This window comes from Pelmatolapia mariae, linkage group LG7 (assembly GCF_036321145.2).
Source record: "Pelmatolapia mariae isolate MD_Pm_ZW linkage group LG7, Pm_UMD_F_2, whole genome shotgun sequence".
Taxonomy (NCBI): Eukaryota; Metazoa; Chordata; class Actinopteri; order Cichliformes; family Cichlidae; genus Pelmatolapia; species Pelmatolapia mariae.
This window is the reverse complement of record NC_086233.1, coordinates 30,812,174-30,823,756: the sequence shown is the minus strand read 5'-3', so window position 1 is coordinate 30,823,756 and position 11,583 is coordinate 30,812,174.

Genomic DNA, 11,583 nt, shown 5'->3' with positions numbered 1-11,583 from the left:
ACTCTCTGCAGAGTCTTTGTAATGAGCACCCAATTAAACAGAAACACATACACGCGCTTTGCCTTCATCTGAGTTGATGGGCTCATCATTTTTTTTTTCAATCTGCATTGTTCTTAGGACACCAATTACCATCTTTCCCCCTTGTCATATCGACCAACTAAAATTGGTCACACAGGGTAAATAGGTTGTTATTGCAGTAATTACATACAGTAGTTATAATTCTCTTCTCACCACTCTTTCTGTCAGTTTTCCACTCTCCTCTGCCTTCACCCCTCGTATCCACTCCATCATTTTTTCACCTCAATCTGCTACTTTTGTTTTGCTGCCATCCTTATATTTCCCCTGTCTGCTTATTATAAGCAACTATGGTCTTGTTTTCCACAGAGCCGATGATTGATAGCCATGTTTTCAGGCAGTGTATTTCCTTTTGGGTCTATTGTGTCTAACAGCACTGATGCTTACACACTGAAGCACAACAAATCTAATGTAAACTTCAAGCTTAACTCTTTCTTTTTCTTTTTCTTTTTTTAATTTTTGACCCACCACATTCTTCATTTCAGCATTTTATTACTGGAGTAATTAAAAAGGAATCAAACACCATAAACTGTAAGTCATCAAAATATGGTATGCATCGCAGGGTACTTGTTGTTTTGTTCTGCATTTTATTTAGATTTTTTTTTTTAATTCTTCTTTATTACCCTCTACAGTTTGCAGCAACAAAACAACACAAAATAGAACCGAAAAAAAGCAGTTCAATGTAAATTGGGTCTTGCTGATAAGAGGTATCTGTCGGCTGCCAGGAGCCCCACTTCAGATTTGATCATACACACCTGCAAACTTAGTACAACAGCTCCACATTACTGGTGGGCCATGAAGGAAAAGAATGACATCGGTGCTAGAATTTCAAAACAACAGCAGCTAGACTGCTAAAGCTTTTAGCCTAGTCTGTCCAAAGGACATTGTTCCAAAAGTCTTGTTGTTTGTTCAGATGCAACTTTGCATACCTAAGCCATGCTGTTTTTTCCTGGCAACCCTTCCAAACAAGCCACACTTGTTCAGTCTTTTTCTAATTGCACTGTCACGAACTTCAGCATTGAATATGCATTAAATGAGGACTGTAGCATCTGAGATGTTTTTTTGTCTGTTTGTTTTCCAGTTTTTCTAAGCAATGCATAGTCTGACCTTAGGATGGAAAGGTTGGCAACTGTTTTCCACTTGCGAATAGTCTTTCTCAATATAGAATAATGAGCTTCAAGACCAGTGGTGATGTCTTTCCTCCTTGGCAGTGTTATTGACCAGCAAACAGCCAAAACCTATGTTTTTATATAGGTGGTCACACTAGCAGGACCATGTATGCACATATCTGTAAAGTAACAAGTTTTTTTAAAGATTTTTAAAAGATACTTAACATGGTCCTGTGCTGTGTACAGAAGATCAAACTGAGAAATGTTATTTCAACTAAAACCTAAGTTCCATCTATCAGTTTTGGTAGGCTATATGAAGTTACTCTAAATAACATTTTGATATTTTTAATATTTAAAATATTATTGTAAATTTTACTGTAAATTTGTAAATTGGTATCAGCATCAGTGGCTACTGTAAATTAGTAATTCTTGAAAATACCAGGTAAAAACTGATTTGTGTGATTTACATTGTTGTAAGACATGTACACTCATAGCACATGCTGTGAAGTGCCATTACTGTGAAGTTAAAGTAAATGGGGTAACTTGTGGCTACTATATTACAATGTGCATAGCTCTTAATTGTCCTTCTTTCTGAGCTATTATTATCATCACTATGTATTAGATTAATTCAGTCAAATAATAAATATTTTACAAAGCGTTGCTTATATCTTATATAGAGCACTTTAACAGTTTATAGTAATATTCTCTTACTTTGAGAATATTAATACAGATCATATGGGGTTTCTGGTGTGCATTATTCCTCAGCTCTACCAAAGGCACCTTTAAAATTGCCTATGAAATCTATGGAAGATTGTGGTTACCAGCAGTTGCTGGTTGATTATCTTGGACATCAGGGTGGTAATATCCCGGCTTCAAAATCCCTAAACAGCTGCTGTAAAGATTGAGTGTTTTAGGGCTGACAGCTCAATATTTGGAATTTATTCCAGAAAAAAGGTGGTGATAAACTCAAAAGTTGCTTCTGTCATCTGAAAGACAAAGAGCTTATCATAGATAGATGTAGACAGATCTCTAAACTCTCCAGTTTTGAGTTGACATTAGTGTCTCAAGTCACATTGGCTTAAACTCTCACACCGTAGGATGTCATGGACCATCCGCTATATCGTGTAAATCCAGACATATCATATAAAAAAATAAAACACAGATGTATCTTTTGAGCTTTGAAAGCTTTAAAAAAAACTAATGCATAGATAGATAGATAGATAGATAGATAGATAGATAGATAGATAGATAGATAGATAGATAGATAGATAGATAGATAGATAGATAGAAGTGCAGCACAGCTGCACTTGAATAACTGAACTTACAAAATATTAAAAAATGGGAAATGTGGCTTCTAAATACTCTCACTAACCATATTAGTTTTGCAGCAGGCAGCTGTTTCAGCAAATGATACCTGTGTTTCCTCTGTGTTTTTCTTGTTCTTTAAATCCATGTGTAGCATGTGCAGTAAGTGGTTTGCAGTCATGCTTTCTTAGGAGAACAGTTTTATTAGATTAAACCCATTTTCCCACAGACTGAGAAATATAGTAACAAGCTCTCTAGAGGTCTATAAAAGTGGAACTGGGGCATCAGGTGACAGAATATGGGCTGCTTTTATATACTGTAAGTGATTCTTCTTCAGTGTTTTAAACAAAAATCTAAAGGAATACTGCTGAAGACCAAATCAAAGGGGTCCACAGTGTGTTTACATGTGTTGTACCAGAAGGAATAACATTAACAGTTTCTCTGTTGGGGAAAAAAATCATTTTTATTGATGTTAATCAGTTTTATTAAGCTATTCTTTTATTACTGTTGAAATGTTCAATCTTACTGCCAAGATTAAATTACATGTAAACTCAAGTGCTAATTTTTACAGCATTGTCAACAGATGGCTGGTCTATGATTGGATTATATTGTCAAAGAGAAAATTCAGACACTTGGATGCAGTGCATGGAGATTTAGAGTGCTGTGTCAGGCAATATTACTTAGTATTTCTGTGCTATGTGCCATGTACAGTATCACTACTACCAAGCATGCCTATTATCTGTGGACATTTTCCCTGGCACAGTGCGCTATTGATATGAAAAAAGATATACAGGCTGCCATTTTTTTTTTCAGCTGTCTGGGATAAATGTTAGCTAGCGGTGTCGTATACAGTTCACAGAGATATGTGAAGTCTGGTGTGAGACACTACTGAACAGACTAAAGGTCATGTTTGTCTGTTTTGTTTTTTCAACCACTTTTTACTGATATATAAAAACGTGTTTTTTACAAGGCATCTAAATTTTAATTTCTGTTTGGACTTTGCACAGCACTTAACCTCCAACAAAGGTGAAGTTGCAATGTGAAACCATATAAATATGCAGTAATATATCAGTAATGTAAAACTATAGCCTGTTTATTTTTATTTTTTTTTTTAGCTCATTCAGCTGAAGGTTTGAAGGTGATATTTGTCATTTTACAGGCAATAACCTGTTAACTGTGCTGGATGCATTGGATGTGGGGGTTATGTCTGTGATTGTACTGTGAAACATGTACAAAATTGTATCTGTGCAATGAATATGATGTATTTAAGGGATATGATTAATGCATGCATCAAAGTTGAGTCCAGTAACTTCTTTTGAAGTCAGATCAGTGTAACAAACTATTCACATTAAGGATTAATTCACTGGCCATTGCTTAGTTGTTTTTTGTTTTTCTTTTGTCATTTGTATGATTTTATTTTTTTTGCTTCATTTTGGCCACTGAAAGGAACATATTTATGAACTTATTTTTGCTTCCTTGAAATTGTATCTAGAACACCAAACTCCAGCCCCATATTACATAACACGCTTGCACATATGCAAACTTTCCCAAGTAACAATGCTTTACCGTTTGAAATCTTAGCAAATTCTCTCTTTATGCTTGTTGTTCTCACCCTCTGGCATTTTGGTGAGACCATAAATAGGCTCAAAGAATGAGCCAGATGAAGATCATGATCAGTTATGAACAACATACGGTGACTTAAACTACTTAGCTACTGTAATGCTTCAATTTTCCTCACCTCTGACTCAGTGAGGTTGTTTTTGTGAACCTTATCTTATGGCTTTTTCCAGTTGGCTTGTGATTGATTGGTAACAGCCTGATGGAGTTCAGTAGTTAGTTACAAGCTGCTGGCAGGCCAGATGGCTGCTAACTGGCTGTTGGCTGACTCTCTGTGCAGCCATCAGCTACTGTCTGACTATGTGGCTAGTTACCTGCTGTTGCCAGGCTGCTGTGGATGCAGACTTGCTCCTAGTACATTGATTGGCTTGTTCTTCTGTTGAGGGATTGTACTGGCTGTGCAAAAGTCAGAGTCAGACACTGGAAAATAAGTTGTTTCATGGCCACCTCTGCACACTAACTTGTTGGGATTGTGTCAATACAAACTATAGAAACTATGTTCACTCAAGGCTCATTTTTAACAAGAAAAATAATTACATTCAGGTGTCATATTATTAAGTTACATTTGATGAGAAGCAGCAAAATAATAGTAGAGATAAACTGCAGACATGAAGGCAACATTATCATAACTTTTACTACAGGATTGATGAGGACACTCTAAATTATCCTGTAGATGTTTACTAAATATCTCTATTAATTTCCCATGGTAACCCACACAGTAAACACAGTAATTTTTATTAAATAATTCAGCAAATCATATTCTGAATGAGCTGCTGTGCATTTGTGGCAATAAAGTAGCTGTTGCAGTGCTGATGTTAATGTTTGATAAGCCAGAAACATTAACATAAAGAAGTCCAATCCAGACTTCAGAGGTCAAAAATATTAACATTAACTGTATCTGTTGACAACAGTCTGTCTGTTGTAATTACTGCAGAGTAGAGGACATGGTTACTTCAGTTTTCAGTATATTTGTGATAATATCCATCCAATGGGCAATGACAATGACACCAGAAAACAAACAGAAGAGTGCTGGGGCAGAGAGATTGGACTTGAGCCAGCTAAAGCAGCAGCAGCATCCACAGCAACTAGAGCAGCACCTGGCTGAATCACTGGAAGCTGCAGCTTCACTCTGTCGGGCAACTTAGTTTCTCTTCTGTGAAGTGAAATCACAATTTGGCTAAGGATAACTTGCATACTCAGAGTAGTCTTTTGGTTTTAAGGCAAGTACACACTCAAAGTCTGCCAGTAGTCAGTGATATGAAGCGAGCAGATGAAGATGCTGTGGATCTAGATTCCAACAACAGTTTGCATATGAAATGTGCTTGAAAAAGAAGGGCCTGGTCAATGCTGAGGCAGATGATGCTAAAAATCATTTGGCAGTCAGTTTTTCCTTGATGTGTCACAGAGCCATCGTCTGGCCAAAACGTCAGTTGATCTAAGGCTTTTTTGGGTTATGATCAAACAGAAACCTAATCACATTTTAATCAGACTCAGCTTTGCTTTATTTTCAGCAAATGGAAATGTGTTCAAATACTCTTAAGACGTGAAAATGTTAAATATTATACATTATTAGTGTCAGAATTTAGCTTAAATAATTATCTGCCGGCATGCAGAAGGTTGGTGTAACAGAAAAGGATGCAAGACATAGGGTGAGATGGAGGCAGATGATCCACTGTGGCGACCCCTAAATGGAAAAGCTGAAAGGAAGGAAAAAAAAGCTGAAAGAATGAAAATAACTGGCAATTTACAACAATGGTAAAATGTTATTGTAAAAGTGTGTATGCGTGCATCTTTGTGGCAGCATTGGATGTTTCTAATGCTGCAGCTGTGTTGATGCTTTGTTCGGAGGCGAATGCACAGGCATACACGGTCCCCAAGGTCTGCCACTCTGTCCTGTACTAATCACTGATGTCTATTCACCCTCTTTGTTGCTGTAGTTCCCTTTCTGTCCTTCTTCTTGTTCTTCCTTCTCTGTTCTCCTAATTTTCTTTTTAGTTTCCGTCCCTTTGTTCTTCTGTCTGTTGTCCTCCACATTCTCTGGCATATAAAGCTTCTCCTTGTTGTAATTGCCTCCTCTGTTTTCTCTTTTTGGGGGGTTTTTTTGGCCTCACATATGGACCATCTTTCAAACAGCCTCTAAATAAAGTACACAGAGCTGTATCTGTTTCTTCTTCATACTATGCTACATACATTATACTATAATAAGTATAATATTTACTATATATTAAGATATATAAATCTCTTACATTTTAAATAAATGTCCTTCATAACTGCAGGTAGATCAGTTATTGCATTACTTTCATTATGTTTTTTTTCTTAAATACATTCAAAAAACAATCAGAATTAGTCATGTAAAGCTTTTAGATGAAATATACTTGCCTCACCTCCAATTAGTGTCACCCTGTACTGGTGTTGGTCTGTCTAGACAGAAAACAACAATTATTTGATTTTAATGCAAGTCACATGAGAATTTGACATTTACAGCTGTTGTATAAAGCAGAAATACGTAGTTCTATCAAAATCAGTAATTGGCGACATAATGTCACACATTCTGAATTTGACTGGGATCACTGGAATATCAAAATACCAGCAATAAACAGGGGTGTTAAATTGTTTCAGGGTGAATCTTCTTCACTTTTTCACTTCACAAGACCATCATACTTCATCTCTCTATCTTGTACATCTCTGATAAGTTATGAAAAAGAATAACATTAGGAAGGTATCAAGGTGAAGATCACCATGTGCACAGATGTGTTTTTCTCTCTAACATCATCTGTGGCTGTGTGAAAATACTGTGTTGACATTATTCAGCAGGTCAAATGTTTGCCTAATATCCCAGTGGCAATTTCACATAGTGAAGGCTAGATGTTAGGTGGAAACATGCTTCAAAGGTTTAAGTGTGAGCAACATAGAGACACAGGACAGCCCATCCTCCTACAATGTAAGAAGGTCAGATCCTTTCACAAACTTTCCAGAGCTGATAATGAGAACTGATTTATATTTAGGAAGTAAATCAGCCCCCTAGAGAGGCTTAAATTAGATTTCAGTAACTCGCTTTGGTAATAAAACAAACTCTACAAGACAATAAACGAGACAATAAACAACATGGAGTGGCCAGTGAGATAACATCCACAAACTGTAGCAGCAGTGGGCAACACAGGTCAACAAGTATTTGTTTAACAGTGCTTGGAAAACCAGGATAAAATACTTAGTTTGTTTTGTTTTCTTGTAGCCCAGAGGCACAGAGGCTGATACAAGAAGTCATACAGCGTTCAATATTTCCTATCTTGATTTAACTAGAGCTCAGGTTATTACTTGCAGCCTATCAGTGTGTGTGTGTGTGTGTGTGTGTGTGTGTGTGTGTGTGTGTGTGTGTGTGTGTGTGTGTGTGTGTGTGTGTGTGTTTGTATTTCATTATCTATTAAAGTAACTTTTTTGTAGGATCTGATGTTGGAGGAGACATACCTGCCTCCTCTTTAGATCTAACCAACCCTCCATTGCCCACCTCCTACCCCCTAGTGGTATATGTTTTTGCCATATCTCACAGGTGTTTTTTTTTTTGTTTGTTTGTTTTATCTATCGTTCCAGTTTTATTTATCACTTTGTCGATCAATTTGTTCTTAATAATCCCACATTGTTTTTTCTGCTTCATGTTTTCGGGTCCCTAGAGATGGTCAGAAAGTCTGTGTACATTAAATATGTGGGTAGAATAAGGACTAAAGTGAGTGTAAAGATTTAGGAATATAGTAGTGGATTTATCCAGTTAATCTTGCACACACAAATGAACTTTATAATCCAACGCCCATCTCTATGGCTTTATGAAGTGGAGTTAAGGGAGACTGGGTCTGTGCTGAGCTGCAGCAGCTAATATTCAGTTTCTGAAATCCATCTGCTTGTTAATTCTCATGGCAGCTATGAAACTCCTCCAGAGCCAAGTGGGGCTATTGATCGTATCTGTTTCTCTTGTCAATGTTAAAATAAAAAAAACAACAATAACACAAACAGCTGCTTAGTCAGCTCTCATACAGATGAATTATCTATGTGTGTGGAAGGAAAGGACAAAGGCAAGTATAAGGAAAAGGAGGATAAAAGGATGAAGGTGATGATCAAGGAAAATGAAAGAAAGAAAGTGAAAAGTCTAAAGTTAGGGAAGAAAAAGCAAAATTAACTGGAAAGAGAACAAATGAGACTTGTGATTTTTATAACACCACCCACAATAACCTTTAATAATAAGGGTATAGTATATTGTTGACATCCATCCATCCATTTTATTCCACTTATCAAATTCAGAGTCCAAGGGGGTACTAGAGCCTATCCCAGCTGCCAGTGGGCGGGAGGCAGAGTACTCCTAGATCCCTGACGCAACTGTTGTTGTGATTATTTGGTGCTATATAAATTAAACTTAATTGAACTGAACAGGCCACCAGCCTATTACAAAGCTAACACTGTGGAAGGAAGCCGGAGCACCCAGAGAGAACCTATGCAGACGCAACGTGAACATGCAAACTCCAGACAGAAGTGCCCAGGAGTGGACTCTGGACTTTCTTCCTATGAGGCAACAGTGCTAATGTTGCCCCATATTGTGGTCATATATTAAAAAAAATCAATAAATGAATAAGTAAAATAAAAATTAAAACGTTATGTAACACCTTTAGATTCAGCCTAAAAAGTGATTAATGGTGTTTTCCAGTAGTTTACTATTGTGAATGCAACCAAAGGCTGAATCATCATCAGTTTGTAGCATAAAATGCAAAGTAACTGGGTGCAGGTAGCTCACCAAATGTCAAAAAAGCTAATGCAGAGCCTGGAATTGGAATCTTCTCCAAGGCCTCTTGGTGTATCTTCTTCTTCCCTGTTTTCCTATCTTCTCTCCACTGTCCAATAAAGCTAAAAAATAAAGTGCAAGTGCACTCACTGGTTACTTTATTAGGTGCAACTGTTCAAGTGCTTGTTAATTCATATATATAATCAGCCAAATGGCCATATTTAGGCATATAGACAGGGGAAAGCTAAAGTTTAAACCAAACAAGAAAGGTGATGTAACCCACTAAACACTGGATGTCTGATAGACGTGCAGATCAGATCGTTGGGTCCGCTGGTCCACGACCAATTCTGTATATCTATACAATGTCTATACAATTTGGACTGCCCAAAATTACTTATAAAAGACGTCACTTTGTGCAATGGAAAGTCCTTTTGAATGTGGCATTGTTGTTAAGGGGGTTTGTCTGAGTACTTCAGACACTGTTGATCATTTGGGATTTTCCTACACAGTCAGTCAGAGTCAGTTTTCTGGGGAAAATAACACCTTGTTGAGGTCAGAGGAGAATGGACAGATTGCTGATAGGAAGGCTACAGCAACTTAAATAACCTCTTGTTAAAACCAAGAATGTGGAAGAGCATCTCTGAATGCACAACATATCAAACCTTTTAGCAGATGGGCTACAGTCTGTGAAGGTTCTCAGTCATCCAGGTAGTCTAAGGAGTCAAAGGAGCTTGGAAAGAAAAACGTCTGGACTTCTTTAAGTTGCTTGAAGACGTTTCACCTCTCATCTGAGAAGCTTCTTCAGTTCTAGGGTCAAATAGTGGAGTGCCCCCCCAAGAGGGCCATGGACCCCCTAATGATCCTCTACCTAATCAGACGAGCCAAGGTGTTAAAATGGGTGTAGGTCACAATCAGCCAAGGCCCCACCCTATCATGTGATTTCCTGAGGTTGGGCTACAGCAGCAGAAGACCACACCGGGTATCACCCAGAGTTATAACAACATTTTTCCATTCAAAAAGTCTCAGATCTAATCTGAGATAAGCAGCTGTGATCTTCCTGACTCTCCACTCATAGCCGCATATATTGGGAATTTATTTCAGATGAGTATTACCCAGAATTTTTGTTTATAATCTTAGTCTGTCATGTGGTTTACCAACATTGTTTTAAAATCTCTTACTGCCCCCTGTTGTTCATTAACAGTTCATCTATATAAAGAGTAGACAATTAGATGTAAAAACTAGAGATGGACCGATCCGATATTACGTATCGGTATCAGTCCGATACTGACCTAAATTACTGGATCGGATATCGGATAAGAAATAAAAAATGTAATCCGATCCATTAAATATCACAAAAGCGCCTCACAAAACTAGCGACACAGCGTAACCCAGCTCATGACCTTAGCACATAGGAGCAGTGTGCCTCTCGTGATAGAGCAGCTGTGGCGTGCAAGACCTGTCGGTGGTCTGGTTGAGCATTTGGAGCCTTGCTACGTGCTTCCAAACCAGCATTTCATCTCGGAGAAAGCTATCCCAGAGAAGTAAAGCAAGTGTGTAAGTTCATCTCTGAATGTTCGTAAAGCATTCCCACGTTAAGCTTAACAACCGATATATGGAGCGACTGCCTCGTCTCTCTCCCTTCCTCTCCTGTTGCTACTTCAATCATGAAACTGATCAACGATCAGCTGATTGGCTTTTCTGTCACGACTCCCGTCTCTCTTGTTTGTTTATTTTATTTATTTATGTACTTTTGTACACTGATTCTGCTGCATCTTTTCAAAGCAGTGTTTTCATTGTCACACTAGAAACTCCCTGCATGCTGTAGAAGCCATCACTCTTTGTTCATTTTTATTATGGCAGCTCTGCATGGCTCCGGGACCCAACTGTGAAAGTTTTCAGCTCTGTCCGAATTCTGTTGCTGGTCTGATCTATGTATTTATTTCATTTAGTTAATCGTTTATTTATTTATTCATTTCTGTATTTTTTAAGACCTCTAAGGCAGAGATAAGTCACTGTATGTCTGAATAACTTTGACAGAGCAGAATTAGCTAGAATTATTAATTCAGAATTATTATTAAGAAACTTAAATGAGATGGACACACAACAGTCTTTCTGTTGTGATCTTTCCCATGTTTCTTTTCATCATATTTATTCAAATAGCATTTTTTTTAACACTGCAAATCTTAGGCAATAAAAAAAGAAGAACTGCATGGGTTTAGGAACCAGCTGTGAAAGTTCTCAGCTTTGTTGCTGACCTGATTTAAAATTAAGCTCCAAGGAACAATAAATAAATAAATAAAGGTGAAAACACAATGAAAAGTGTAATTATAAGAAATTCCTTTTCAGTTAACAGACATATCCCTTATGTCTTGACTTTCCTTTATCTAAAACAAAAGCTTCTCGGTAGTGCAGTAAGGGCGACCTTTTAATACATCTGTAATACAGAAATATGCACAACAAAAGACTCAACAAAGTGATGAAAGGCATGAAAAAGAGGATCCATATTTATCCAAGGTGCCCAAGTTTGACCACTTTCCCAGCTTTGTCAAAACTGCTAAAACCAAAGTCCATTTTGTCTTTGAGAGATTTATCTTTTTTTCTTGTAGCTTATGGGCACAAAAGACTACCACGTTCTATCATTTGTCTCCTCTGGCACTGCAGGAGCTTTAAAAAAGGATAACTAACAACTGTCACTGGTGTTTATTCTCAAAA